At 39.1% G+C, this 13,456-nt stretch overlaps 1 long non-coding RNA gene across 1 annotated transcript; it reads left to right on the top strand.

Moving 5' to 3' along the window:
- Positions 1-1,809: 1,809 nt before the first annotated feature.
- LOC5567284 lies at positions 1,810-13,204 on the top strand. The gene is made up of 2 exons (XR_002498664.1): positions 1,810-3,041; positions 11,481-13,204. It is a non-coding gene; the product is annotated as an uncharacterized LOC5567284 (long non-coding RNA).
- Positions 13,205-13,456: the final 252 nt, after the last annotated feature.

The following is a 13,456-nucleotide window of genomic DNA, read 5'->3' as shown; positions in this document are numbered from 1 at the left end:
ACAAATTAATAATCCAAAAATTAATAAAAAAAAAAACGAGCAGCAGTATAAATCAAACTGGCGTTCGGCGGCGAATAAGGCCGATGAGATCACTGTGAAAAATTTTATGGAAGGAGTCAACCACCTCAAGAACTTGTTCCGCGTGATAAGTACCAGAGTTTTTGAAAACTGCTGCCAAGATCATTTCTTCTTATTAAAAAAATGAAATTTTATGTGGTGCATCCAAAGAATTCTGAATGTTTAACAACAAAAACGAGCCAAGATCATTTTTAAAGGATGAAAAGTACTAAAATAAAACCTAGAAGAATATGCAAATCAATAATAAAACTATTATTAACTCAAACAAAGTCACTTAGAATCTAAATTGTTACTTGGGATTAGCGTTGGGCGATTTTGAATCGATGTTCCGAAAATCGATGTTTGCTTTCCGATTAATCGATTTTTTGAATCGATGTTTAGAGCCTCTAAAATCTGGTGAATCGATTCTTTTCTTTCGATTCTTTGATTCGATCCATTTGATTGAAATTGTTAAGCATTTCTTAACGAGTTTGTGGAAAAGAAACCATATTTTGAACTAATCTTGAAGTAATAAATTTGTTCGATGGATTTTCGAAACTGATTTGATTAAAAGATGTTGAAATCAAAAACAAATGCATTTGGTCTCTTATTAAGCTTTATAAATGTCAATTTTCATCCGATTCGAATCGATTCGAAAACATCGATTCAAAGGATTCGATTAAATCGATGAATCGATTCGGCAGTTCAAATGAATCGATTCAGTAACATCGATGTTCGGAACAAATTTGCCCAACGCTACTTGGGATGCTATGCTCATGTATGTAGGCTAAGTGTGTATTGAAAAAACACTCAATCTTCTTCATTAAAAGAAGTGTGTAGTCTCCATTGGACAAGCGAGTTACATGTACTTGTTTGCTGGGAAAGCTGAAGCTCCTAGAAACATTCAAAGATTATTGATTCAATCTAGATTCAATGTTTGAAGAAATGGCCTCGAGTCTTCACCAAGTCATCACCTGACTTCTTTCCGGTGTTGGTTGAAGCGAATCTAATCATCAAGCAACAACGCCTACAACTTCGACGGTTAAATTTTTTATCACAGCGTAAACTGTACATTGAACGATTTATGGCTCTGATTATATCATTCCAATTTGGACCAATGACAGAATGTATCCTTTTCTATTTATTTTTGAGTGGGATTTATCAAGATACAAGATGAGTAACGTTGATGAGTGCAGAGAAGTAATTTATCTACGGCAACAGTGGTTAAAGGCTGGATCGCAATGAACGGCAACGGAATCAATTCAATATGAACTTTCATTTCAGAAGCGAATAAAAAGTGCCAAGAATTAGAACTGGCACTCTATGCGATTCGCCTTACATTATACCATTTGGTAATTCAACAAGACGCGATACACTCCGCAGCATGCATGATTTCCAATATGAATTTGCTGCCTGATCCAAAAATAAAATCAAGTTACAACTGTTGTTCCATTCCCGTATTATGTCTCCGATCAAAATATGTCATGTGCTGTGTCGTCGGCAAAGCAGTTTTGGCGGTAGGCCATCTTGTGGAAATCAAATCCACATATTCAACCACGTGAGTTACCAAGAAGCGAAAAAAGCTAACGCGGGGTGAAAACAAACAACCAAAAACACGCAAAGCGAGAGCACCGCAACCACATGCTTCTCTTCTCTCGAAATTAGCGCGAAACCGATCCGACGACGGCAAGCTACCAGACCCGAACCCACTGCTCTTTGGTTTCCTCGTACATATTCTCCCGCTCTCGGCACGATTGGGTCATTCGTGTCCAAGCAACCGTACGCATCAGATCGCATCGTGCTGTTTTGTTCCGTTTCTCGCGCGCGCCAACTCACAAACATACGCACGCACACATCCATACGCTTGCGTAGCCTTTTCCTCGAGGTTGTTTTGTGTTGTTTTTCTGCCAAGAAAGTGTGCGGCCGCCTTTTCTCCGTTCGTTCATCGAATCGCGGGTTCGCGCACTGCTGCGAGATATAAATAAGAACAGTTAGAAGAAAGACATTTCGCGCGCGCACATTTCGGCCCGAAAAAGAGAGTGTGTACTCCTTCGGTGTGTTTTCGCGTTTTCTTCGTCGTTTTGGTGGCAACTGTGTTTGTGCGCTTTTTTCCGCTCGCTACTCAACCGCTGGGATCGAGCGTTGTGTAACCACTTGGTACTTTGGAGCAGTGGAAGCGAACAGCAAGTGTGGAAAGTGCTTTGATTGTTGTCTGTTTGATTGTACGGATTTTTGTTGATTGTTATTTGTCAAACGGGTGCTATCGGACAAATTGTCGAGATTTTCGAGTGACCCACGTCCAGAAGAGGCAGATCCACTCGAGACAGTCATGGGGAGCTGATTGAGTGTAAATATTTGTGCCAACAACTACACTAGTGTGAAAGCCACTTTGCAGGAGTTTATTGCAAGGAGCTGGCTAAACCTGAGTGGATGTTTGCTGAAAGTGTTAAGTGAAGAAGTACAGTACTCGAACGAAACCTAAGGCTGTGAAAAAAGTGCCTGCTAAGAAACACGTAACTAGATATATTATGTGCTTAAGTTTTATTTGGTGAAAGAGTTTAATAGAATATAAAAAAGGAATACAATGACAGCGAGTAAGATATCCCGCCCGAACAGCTTCCTGGGGAGTTCAGCAGCGACTCCACGGAACAGTTCGTTCGATAACTACCGGAGCCAGGTGCCACAGAACGTCAATCGGACGAAGCGGTGCCTCTTCGGAATGCCAGACTCAAACGAAACAAAAAGACTGTACAATGAAAGTGTACAACAGGATCGTCAGCGATTCATCCAGCGGTATAACTTTGATACCGTGGCAGGTCAGCCTGTCAGAAGCTCGTCAATGATCTCATCATCGTCGTCATCGTCATCTTCATCATCACGCAGTAGCCCTTCCAGGGAGTACTGCAGGCCGAACGAAGCGAAGGGGCTAGGCAAAGATGACTCCAAGAAGCCTTACACGAGACAACAGCAGAAATAGTCGATAGGTGAGTTTCCCGCCAAAAATTTCCCACCGAAGAACGGGTCTCCGGTTGTGGGTTGTCGCCTACAAAAACAACTATCCGAAGGGGTGGACAGAAGAAAGGGGCGCGGAACATGCGCATTGCCATAAAAATAACAAGAAGTAAATCTGGCGCGATCGATCGAGAGCCGAAAATTCAGCAACGCAAAAGAGAGAGCCCGAGACGATGAAGACAGACAACGGCGAAGTTTCTGCTTTTTTGCCTGCGCTTGGTTGACCTGCTTCTCAATACATATTCAAACCGTTCCGTTGCAGAGGTGTGCCATGTCGTGCAAAGGTGTACGAATGTGGAGAAGACAGAGATCCGGAGAGTGCGCGCGTAAAATTCTAAAATATAACTCCTGTAGTCTGTCTGTCTGGGATGAAGAAATGGCGCGAAATTTCAGCCGCTTGCAAAAACGACCTGCACTTCGCAGTTCGGACGATGGCTTGGTGATCAGCAACGGCTGCTTGACCCTTAAGCCTTAAGCTCTCATCAGAGGCCGCGGTTTTTGACATTGATCCTCCGAACGTTTCCTGGTTCGTTTTTGGCGAATGCAAATAAACTCTAGTTGAGTTGCATTCGGAACCGGTTCTTTGACCATCAAAAAACCTTCAACCGTCGAGCAAACCCATAGCAAATTGACCATTTGCATAATGCCCGATTTGAAATACGCTTGACGGGACTTGACTTAGCAACTCCGCTTGCGTAACCCCTCGGCTGTCATTCCGCGCACATTGACGCACCCTTCCCAGCGAAAACTGCCTTGCCCTGTCGTCGTCGTCTAATAAAAATCATGACACTCAATTTGTCTCAATCGTCGCCTGCGAGTGCAGCGCGCATTGGCCATAAAAGCATTTAGCCAGAATACTGCAAATCTCATAAAGGTTTATTGAAGAAATCCATTCCGTGCATTCGGTCGCGTCGTAGCAATTCGGCCAATGCGCATGCACGATTCGCCGTTAATTTATGCGCTCTTCGAGCTCCATAAATGTGCGAAATAGCGACCGGACTTGGCGTCGTCGCTGCATTGCTATGAGTTGCACCCGAGTGCTGTGCGCAATTTAAAATGCATCGAACGTATGGGCAACGAAGATTGCTTCATCGCGCGGCGTAGAACGGATTGGTTGGAGGACCGAGCAGCGGAGAGCGACAAAATAATAGCGAAATTCGAGTACAGTCAACTCGCCCTTACTCAATATTCGGTATCTCGATATCGGATAAGAGAACCATAGTAAACGTTAGTTTTTATGGCTACCTCGATGGTCCCTTGGATCGCACCTGAACTGGTTTTGTGCTCTAAAACTCAATACCTCCCAACCCTCAAGCGAAAATAGCTCTGTAGAACAAGTAGTTATACGAAATAATAACTGATTCAGAGGAATATCGCTGACTCTTAAGACTCCAATGTTAGAAAGGCTACCAAAGTAGAGAAAGGTGAATATAAAACACATAATCAATCATAATATAACGAAGAGCCCAAATAGCCTTGGCGGTAAACGCGATGCTTTCCAGCTAGACCAAACAAGTTCATATCCCAAAACGGACGACTTTTTTTTTCGATTGGTAATTTTCGTGAATTTACAGGTAAAGTATCTTCGTGCTTGCCACTTGATGTAAACATGCAAAACTGATCAATTGACAAAGAATGCTCTTAGTTAATAACTGCCAAAGCGCTGGTAGAACATTTGTGAGCTTTTTCGTAACGCCAGGAAGAAGAAGCTATAATTTAATTGTCAAAAAATATTCCTGTTTCGATACGAAGCCAAACATTAAATGTTCTTCTAAATATTTTTCTTCGTTTGTACGTTTGACAGTACTTCATAAAGAAGAATTGAAATTTTCAAATAAGGTACCGCGGGGCAAGTGGGTAAATGGGGTAAGTGAAAACAATTGATATATTTTACTGAATATGTGAATTAACGTTTTAAACTCATGCGTAAACCTTTGAGGCCATTGAGAACATTACGATAGGTAAGAGATTTCTGAGATTTTTCAGCCATTATTGCATAATAGAGCGCAAAATTGTTAACCTGTCAACTGTTCCTCCGTAACAAGTTGGCGGCGTACAATCTTATTTTAATATTTTCACTGGAAAAAAGTTGCGGAAAATAATTTCCTGTACCACTTTTTAGTTGTCCTCTGTGACAGTTTCAAACTGCAATAAAAAAAGTTTTAGAATTAATTCGACGTAGACCTAAAAATAACTAAATTTAAACACCGTCAATTTTCTTATTAGGTGGGGCAAGTGAAAAGTTTATCATTAGAGATTGAATTTGTGTTTTCTCTTTAAGTAGCCATAAGTAAACATGGTTCGCAATTATCATAGAAAAACATAACGTGCTGATAATTCAAGAAACACTATACTCAAGCGTTAAAAGCTATTAGAAATCATGGAACTTCTCTAAACGATGTTGCCAAACATTGCAATATTAATATGTCTACTTCGGGCAGCCAATTAAAAGGAAGACATTGACTGAAAAGTTGCAATATTAGAGAACACACGGAAATCTCGTGGAATGTCTATGTAAAGCTAGTTCAAAACATAAAAATGGGGTATAGGTTTATCCACATAAAAAATATTCTAAATACGTTATTGAAGGATTCCATTTGATTTCTCCCAAAGAGTTATCCGACGTCATATCCGACTTTCTCGAAAACAAATAACGAGCGATGGAAATTCTACAGAGCAGAAATGCATTTGCTGTCCTATAATGTAAGAACTAACATTGGAAATGTTGCAGTTATAATGTTGTCGAATCATTTCAACTAACATAGCTGAACAGAAGCAAATTCAAGTGAAAAGAATAACATTTTCTTTGTTTACATGTTATTGTTCATTGGGAAGCCTTAACAAATGTTTAAGCTAATAGAAATCGTGAATATAACTGTTTGTTTTTGAATTTATTGTTTAAAACGGTAAACTTTTCACTTGCCCCACATTTGGGGCAAGTGAATAGTAAGGAGACATTTTTCAAAAACTTTTTCTGTATTTTTTTCTTCAATTTTTCATAAAAATCAATTTCACCATGCTGCTCATATTTGGTGGGAGTCAAGCTAAAAAATATACACGACCTCATTTGTTTCAATTTAAAGTCTCTAGAATTTGAAGAATCTCAACTATGCGAATTTCATTACCCACTTGCCCCACGGTACCTTACTGTCATCTTCCACCACTCGGGCGGTGCCAGATCAATAAATGGTTAGACGGCTAATTACGTTCTTCCATTCGTGGAGTGCAACACTTTCCTGTCCGGCCGTGGTCCGTCGTCCATCTCGATGATTCGGACGTTCAGTTCAACAACGGCTGAAAAAAAAATTTGATTTGTTTATTGTTTACTTTTGATGCAGCCGTCGAGCAGTGCGAGAGGGGAACGGAGGGTGCCCATTAGACTGGTGAGCTCTTTTTATGGTCCCTGCTTTATTGGTTTGCAGAAGACGTTGCGCTGCGCGAACTTGGCTGCTTGCCTGCATCATCGTTGTGATATTGACATTTATGTGCCTATTTAGGGTTATGTTTTGGAGTGTGTTTTTTTTTCGTCGCGATTCGTTCGTACCAACCGTTTCTATGTTATTGTTATTGCTTTTGATTCGAGAATTGAATCTCTTGCGCTAAGTGGGAAGTGGGTCGAATGAATTGCTTTGCAATGAGCGGTTGAAGTTTATTGTTATTTATATGAATTTAAAACACTCATTACAGCGCAATACGCGAATGTCAGCTTGAAGTGGGGAGAATAAGTGTTTGCAATGCAAATTTTTGAGTTTTTATTTGTTACTTTAAGGGCAGACCCGGAAGTATAACATGAACGTTTTATCGGAATTCCATCCATAAGGAATGTTTTTGAAATGGACAGTTTGTGACAGATTTGACACTGAGCAGATTTTCAGTGAAATCTCCACTATTTTCCTCGTAAAATCTTTGACTAATTACGCAACCCTGGGCTCTATTGGAAATACTGATAAATTTCATGACGTATTCCTGACTAGATCCTTGCAGAATTTATCTTCCCCAGGCCATACAAAAAGCAACAGAAGAGGTCGATTTGACTTAGTTATTGAGTAAAGAGAAAGTAAACAAAAAGACTAATGGTAAATAGGTCCTTTTGAAAAGTTAAGCGAAATTTCTTTTGAATTCCCTGTCGTATTACTGGTCGCTTGGTATGTAGATTCTTAGGTAGTACTTCATAGCGAATTATTTGATAGTTTCCTGATAAAACATGAAAAATTTCCTAAGCAGTGGATATTTGTGGAGGGCTTTACAATAGTCCTTTCACTTCTCTACTGAACTTCTGACGAGATCTTTGATGAATTCACAGTGATGCTAATATGGCTCTGCGCTTGACGAATTTTAAAGGTGATCCTTGGTTGATATTTAACGTAACTGTTATTCGATTCCTGATGACATGCTCCGTAGTCTGTAACTTGGCAGATTGATGTTGTAATCTTCTCCGGATTTCTAATCTGAACCCATCCTTGGGAATCTATCTTTGACGTATCAGTTGAAGGATTGCTAGTAATGACACTAGTTTTAGTAATGAAATGCTGGTGATATCTTTGATAGACTCTTTTCTACTGGTTCTCTGGCAAGGACTCTGATTGATTTCAATGGAAGCTGCTTTGACCGTTCAATTGAGGACTTGTTTTTGTGATTAGTCTAATTTTTACATTTTCACTGAAATATTTCAAATATTCTTCAAGAAAATAAAGACATACTAATTGAGAGATCTGTTATTTCCATAGATTCTAGATTTCTAGAAAAAAAAATTCAGTAGCAATCGATTGTTTAATTTTTATTAGATTTCTTGCAGATCTTTCTTACCATCATTAATGCATTTCTAACAAGGTCCTTAGCAAATTATTGTTGGCAATTCATCCAAGTACCGGTCAGATTGTTTATGGATCCCTGGCTACATCTCTATTTACTAAATAGATAGATTCTTGGTAAAGTCGTTACAAATGTCCTTATTAGTGAAATTCTGGGGTTACTTCTCCTAAAAGTTGTGCCAAACAGCCTACACTCAAATTCTGCGAGCCAAATCGATTCACATTACAGCCTCTCTAAACCTAACTAAACATAATGACAAATGTGCCTATGATACAGGCATACTTAACGATAGAATGGTTAAGAACCTTATTCCGATTTCTTGATCACATCCAACTGAGATCCATAACCCTAAAATAGCATAACCACAGTCGAATTCATCAAGAATGTTCTGAAGAGATGTTTGGCAGATTCCTCCCTACTGGATCTGAGCCGAAATCTTTGGCGAATTCCGAATGATTTGACTCTACAGCTCTCTTGATGGATTCTTAGTAAGATGACTGACGTTGTCTTGTTGGACGACTGAACAGATCGTTTTTTATGATTTTCTCAGTCTTGTAAATTAAAAAGGATAGCTTGGCCAAGGCCGACGTTTCGGTCCCTTGAATTGGACCTTTTTCCAGGGATAAGTCAGTCAGCTCCAAGTCTTTTATCACCTTATGTTGAATGATTTTGGAGCGATGGAGCTTCTTGGAATGCCATTTAGCATTGGGTTAGTAAAATTCTACACCGACTGACTACACTAACATTATTATTCGATTCCTTGAGCAATCCTTTTAAGGATTTGCATCTATCTTCTTGCTGGGTTTTCTTCAAGGTAGATTTTAGGTTCGCTAGGCTAATTGGGAACCATTGGTGCTTGCTTACTAGATCTCTGACAAGATCTCTGGTGGATTTCTAGCGAATCGACTAACCTCTTCCGCTGGCTTCGTTGATTGTGATTTGCTTAGCTATTGTAAAATTAATTTTCAAAATTCCAATGTTACTAAAGATGCTCAAGAGGAAATTGCTGTGAATTTGAAGCTGCTTAAGAGACTGATAGCGAGCTTGTTCAAATTTTTGACCCAAGTTCACAGTGGAAACCTTATTAGACACTTGAGAGTGAGTCTAAATGGATGCAAAAGTCGCAATACAGTCACGCTATTCACATTCTGGCGAATAGAAAATCCCAAAAACGGGTAACGTGACTCGCAAGGTTGTCCGATCGTCTGGAAACACGTATTTTATCGTGGGAAACCACTAGATCTCTGACGATATCTCTTTTGGAAATACTGGCCGGATCTCTGGTAGATCACTTGAACAATTTTTGTTAGATTAATAGCTAAATTATTGGCGCAGATTTTCTGTGAGACTGCCTAACTTTTCGGGAAACCTTTGGTTGCTTGTGAATGAGATTTTGGTCGAATCAATTCTATAATCAACAGAAGCTTCAAGAATCTGATAAGATACTACATGGAAAATCATTTGAAAAATTGATATCATGGAAAAACTTTGTCGGCCTTCCGGCGTGATTCCTGCAGTTTCTTCAGAAGAGATCAATCAATAATGCTTTCAGTAATCCATCCAAAATATCTTCAGCAAATCACTGAAAGTCTCGCCCAGAGTAATGCGTAAAGTATTTCCCAAGGCTCATTTCTAGAATTTCAAAATTAGGCCAATAACAAAAAAAAAACTGATCAAGAGCAGTGACGATTCGTTACTTCACTTTTCACCTTTATTAACGATCCTAAAAATTGTGTCTGAGAATATATAAGACCAGCAGAAATATATCCGATTAGGGGATCGCCACTTGTCTAGAACTACAGTGACCAATGCAGCAACTAGTGTTGCGAAAAACTCAAATACTCATATTAAAGGCTTGAGATTATCACGCTTGAGTTGTAACTCAACAGTAAAAAAAATCACAGTGTTTCCACAGTTTTTTCACGCTAAACACTATTTTTTGTTTTTTTATGACAGTCATATAATTTTTTTTCTAGTGTAAAAACAACAGTGGATTCTGACCGATTTCCATTGGGTTTTATGATTGAATCATTTTTGACGGCATAATCGTGAGCAAGAAACTTTGCATCAAAATCTCATTCGTGAGTTTTGCGAAACAGATTTCAAACGAGTATACTCTCGCGAGATAACTCAATAATTGAGATATGAGTTATAGTCCGCCAGCACTGGCAGCAACAAAGTATTGAATGATCCGATTTGCGAAATACTTCAGTAATAGTTAAGCATAAATTATGAAGCGGATGTGCGATCACTTCTAGCAACTGTAGAACAAGCTGATGCTTGTTCTAATAAGCATTTGCTTACACAAGTACACGTCGGTTATTCAAATGAACAAGTGTATGTATATGGTTACAATTAGCTCTATGCAAAATGTAATCTATACGATGCTTAATTACATGCAATTGCAAATTACCTCTCGGTTTATTAGGTTGCTGAATTAATCAGCAAATGTTCAAATAACTCTTGCTCAAGATGCAAATGAACAACAGACGGATGCATGAGAACACTTTGTTGTTTGCTGGAGGTTACCGATCTCCAATGTCGATCATCTTAATTTTTAAGACATAGTTGCACCTTTAAAATGCATGGAAATTTCCATTACGAGAAGATCCTGAATTGACCTCAAGGCTAAGGAAAATCAGATGGATGAATCACAAATCCATTTTGATATTTGCCTTTGCACCTAAAATCTATCTTATTTGATAGATTAGGGCAGAAATTCAGCAACTGAGTTGATGAAAAGTCAATCCAAAAAAAATCGTATTCCATAATTTGTTAATCTCTAGTTAAGGTAGTACGGAATCAAATTGCGACACACACAAATATTTAGCAAAATTCGCTCCTTCAACCAATCATCTTCAAACTTTCAGGGAGCAAAATAAAACATGTTATGAATATTTTCCCATGTTTGTTTTATTCAATTTCAATTTCATAGTAAAATACATGAACTTTTCTCTTCACACTACTCATAAGGTCCTGTACTACACTCGGACCAACTTTTTTTGCGTAGCGGTCCATTTTTCTTCATATTTTCCTTTAATTTCACTTCCTTAGGATGCTTCCGAAGTACCTGCTTCATGATGGCCTAGTACTTTTCAATTGATCGCAATTCCGGAGCCTTTGGGGGGGTTGAGATGCTTTGACACGAAATTGACCTCCTTAGCCTTGTAGCACTCCAAAACCTCTTTCATGTAATGGCACGAAGCCAAATCCGGCCAGTAAATCTGGTCCTACAATTCATGTGCCCTCAGAAAAGAAAGTAGACACTTTTGAAGGCATTCCTTTAAGCACACCTTTCCATTGACCGTTCCAGTTGTCTCCTCTTTCCACACGAGCAAATTGCTTGCGATTATTTTTTTTTTTTTTTTTTTTTTTTTTTGAATCTTTGACATTGTCTGCTTTCTAACGTCCTCAGCGACACCGAATTCAAGATGAGCAGTGAAAATTGGAGCCTCGAAAGCTGCCGAAAGTCTGTTTTTACATACGTCTCATCATCCAGTTAATTCATGTATCTATTTTATGTATTTTAAATCTCCAACTATTCAACAAATTAACTCCAAAACTAATATCTATTTCCAACCATCTCCCTTCATTTCCAGATCTGCCCAGCATCGCCAGCCAACGCCTGTACTTCAAAGGATACGGCGCCGCTGCAACGGAAGTCTTCCATAGAGCAACCGTACGGAGAATCAGATTCTTCCACCAACCACCAACCCCTGACTTTTCCGCAGCCGAAACGCAGCCTGTTGCGATTTTGGACCAGCGCAACAGTTTTACCTGGAACCATTTTAACCAGTCTTAACCTAGCATCTTCAAATTAAGTTACATCCAGTGATCCTCCCGGAAGCTTTGCGAAATGCTCCTGCCCAAAAAGGGGGTAGCAAAGCACCGTCGAGAGGTTTACCCCTAACTTTTACCCCTGATACCGCATCACTTGGTATCCCAAAAACCCACTGTAACGAAGTCGACGAGCAAGCAACGCGAATTGGCACAAACATTCTTGTGATATACCTTCTAAACTTCAAAAAACGACAACCACTTGCGGTTTGTGCGATCAACAGCAACAACGTTGATTCGGGGCGCGAGAGGAGCACGCAAAATGAGAGAAAGAGATTATGAGTGTGTATGAGAGCGAGAAAGAAAGAGCGAGAGCGAACGCAAATCTTCCCACACGTGCGCGCACTCGGCGACGATTCGGTGAAGCGAACAATCCTTTATTGTTGTATTAATTTATAGCAAATTTTGTTGAATTAAGATCGAAAATTTAATTTCTATTTTGAATAGTCGTTAAGGACCTACAGAATAAACAAGTAAAATTTTTCTCATTGGGTAGAGTTTTATTCTAGGAGTTTCTCTTGAGTTTGTGACAGGGCATCGTTTGAACCTCTCTCCTCGTTTTGGATTAATCATCATCTAGGGAAAGCGTTCCAATGATTCATCCTAGTGCACCTATGTTCGAAAAAGAATAATTTCAAACTGTGCGAAAATCGCATGTCGTCCAAAAAGATGAATAAGGGATAGTGAGATGAGCTATGGAACAGTAACCCTCGATTCAAATCCATTGCGAGAAGATCGAAGTTCGAACGATGCACGGAATCACCCTCAAGCCTTTCGCTTTCATTAGATGTTTCTTTTCTTTTGTTTGTTTTAGCTACTCAATCAAAGAAAGAGAGAGAAAAATAAGGAAAATTCATAGTGATCTCATAATTTAATTGATAATTGTTTTCTATTACTATTATTATTATAGCGGAAACGCAGTTAGCAGAGTAACGAGTAGAATTTAGAATAATCAGAAATCAAAAGCGCACACACACAGACATCAGCCAATCGAAAGAAGATTTCTTAGGTACAAAGCTGCGAATGCTTAACCCCGATTAAATCCGTACTAAAAAATGTTAGGTCCACAACATTTTGCTTCGTTTAGGTCCACAAAATTTTGCTTTTTGAAAATTTTAGACTTAATTTCCCATCAATTGCTGATAATTACAACCCGACAGCAACTACTTGCTGTTGGGGTTTCATAGGTTAATTAAACTACCGCTGAAAAAGGAAAGAGAGATCTTCATTTGCCATCCGGCAAAAGTGAAACATGACTGGTTCATTTTTGTCATTCTTATTGGATTACGTAGCGAGTTAGAAGTGAATAGGATTGTGCAAACTTCATATGTTTTGAGATTAAGTATGCACGTGTTAGTGAACAGAGCCAGCTTAAGCTACAATTATGTACCATTATAATATGTTTTTTTGCTATCTTTATCACAATCAAAACAAAACGATAAAAACAACAATTTATCTTTTTGCAATAAATAGCAATAATTATGAATCATATCGTCTTTCATTTATGTATGTATCCGAAAATACACCCCCGCTGATGACGTCTATGACTAAAAAGGTGGCTTGATAAGCCAACAAAACACATAGCGGAACGAAAATCAAAGGTACGGCGTTCGGGACTATTTCCCATTGCAGTTTCGGTGAGTATTGTTCAGTTTAGTGCTCGTGCCAATGGATGCAGCTTTTTTTTACGAGGCCTAGTAATAGCAAGAATGGTAAGAGTGAATTCTGGTGTCCGAGA

This window comes from Aedes aegypti, chromosome 1 (assembly GCF_002204515.2).
Source record: "Aedes aegypti strain LVP_AGWG chromosome 1, AaegL5.0 Primary Assembly, whole genome shotgun sequence".
Classification (NCBI taxonomy): Eukaryota; Metazoa; Arthropoda; class Insecta; order Diptera; family Culicidae; genus Aedes; species Aedes aegypti.
The sequence above is the reverse complement of the archived record's forward strand: the minus strand, read 5'-3'. Positions and strand labels throughout refer to the sequence as shown.